This window comes from Ovis aries, chromosome X, assembly GCF_016772045.2.
Source record: "Ovis aries strain OAR_USU_Benz2616 breed Rambouillet chromosome X, ARS-UI_Ramb_v3.0, whole genome shotgun sequence".
In the NCBI taxonomy this organism is placed as follows: Eukaryota; Metazoa; Chordata; class Mammalia; order Artiodactyla; family Bovidae; genus Ovis; species Ovis aries.
Window position 1 is genome coordinate 48,984,208 of NC_056080.1, and position 2,062 is coordinate 48,986,269.

Sequence of the window (2,062 nt, forward strand, 5' to 3'; positions counted from 1 at the left end):
TTGTATAACATAAATGGTAGATATATGGGGATTCACTGCAAAATTATTTCAACTACATTTTGGTGGTAAAGGGAATCAAAGGTAAAATGTATTTCTTTCTATAGACCATAATTAAATATATATATACACATATATATATAACATAGATACCTTTTGTAAAACTTCATTTTAAAGTTTTTTAATATAAATTTATTTATTTTAATTGGAGGTTAATTACTTTACAATAGTATATTGGTTTTGCCATACATCATTGATTTTCAATACAATATTTGTTTCTGGTATATAGCATAGTGACTCAGTATTTTTCCATTAAAAGTTATTATAAGATAATGGCTATAATTTCCTGTGCTATATGTTGAGGCAGTATGAGTTGCAGTTTGGAAAAGAGTTTCTAGACATAGAGTTTTTCAGAAGGCAATGAGTTTATTAAGAACAAGGAGTAGAGATAAAGTGGGTGCTGCAAGCACAGAGGGCTGACAACTCCTGATAGACCAGGGAGAGTTGACAGGTTTCATGAGTTATGATGAATTATAAACTAAATTTTTATACCTTCAAGACAAAATTCCCGCTGGAAAGTTGGTGTTAGGTGATTAGTTTGGGCACTATAGGGTGTTTACTGGAGTGGGCATCTTTGCCTAATTTGGAGTCAGGAAGCTTGTTAGTGATGATCAGGAAGGGGCTTATGGCAACTGTTACAAAGGGGCTCAGTCAGCTTTGGAGGTGATCTTGGTTCTGGGCTCCATCTCTGTGGCCTTGTTGCAAAGCCTCACACCTGTGGCCTTGGGGGTGGACTCAACATTCCTCCCTCTTTTTTTTAAAGTGGGCCAAATCTTTGGCTCCTTAGCACCCTGCTCATGTCTAACTACCTGCCTCTCCCTTCTCAGAACACAGGGACCAAGGTCATTGGGAAAAGGGCAGGGACTTCTCTGGCTTCTTCTGGCTGGACAGGGGTGTCATGGAGACCTGGGTCCCAAAGCCTGCTCTCAGTCAAGGTCCATTTATGGAAGGAGATGAGAGTCCACGAAATGATAAAAACCACTTGTTCCAATGTAGTCTGTGAGTTAACCAGCTGGTATCCTTGTAACAGCATTTGGAGAGTTGTGTTTTTTTTTTTTTTTTTTTTTGTATTTTAGAAGAAACAAACTTAACAGAAGTTTAAAGTTACATGGCCCAGAGATTTATAGAAGTAGAAAGCTGCCAAGGGGGCTGGAAGAAGGGCTAGCTGGGCAAACCAGAGCCAGACATTAGTCTGTGATATTGTTTTTTCTCTAAGTATGAGAAGATGCAAGAATTGGGGTGCATGGCAATCTTTACCTGAAAACATTTAACTGTCTGAAGGTCTGTCTTGCCATTTTTTTTTTCCAGAGAACAGAATGCCTCATTCTTGATTTCTACCCTGAACTCTTTTCAGGGAATGTTGACGGTCAGCAGGTATAGTCACTCTGGATTTAATCTTTGTAGAGACAAATGGCAAGTGTCAGTTTCCCATCATCAGGGCCCCTTCAAGGCCATAGATTTTACATGGTTTAAGGGGCAACTCATGCCCATTTTGTTCCATGTTGCTAGGAATGCTCATTCTCAGGTCAAGTAAAGATTTTTATGATAGATCACTCAATGTGTCATCACTGGACTAGGCCATGAAAGTAGCAAAAGTCCTGGTCCATACCTGCCTTACTAGTAATTTCTTACAGTGCAGGAAAATAGTCCCTCTTGTTGTTCCTTCTCATATTTAGAGTTACATTATTATTATCATTGATCTCATATGGAACTATATATCATTATATTATTAGAGACTCAGTCATACATTTGGTAATGTTAGAGACAACAATTTTGTAAAACAGATGATACAGAAAACAATATGAAAGTGAAAAGTGAAAGCGTAAGTCAGTCAGTTGTGTCTGACTCTTTGCAACCCCATGGCTCTTCCATCCATGGGATTCTCCAGGCAAGAATACTGGAGTGGGTTGCCATTTCCTTCTCCAAGGGATCTTTCCAACCCAGGGATTGAACCCAGGTCTCCTGCATTGCAAGCAGACTCTTTACAGTGTGAGCTCTCAGGCAG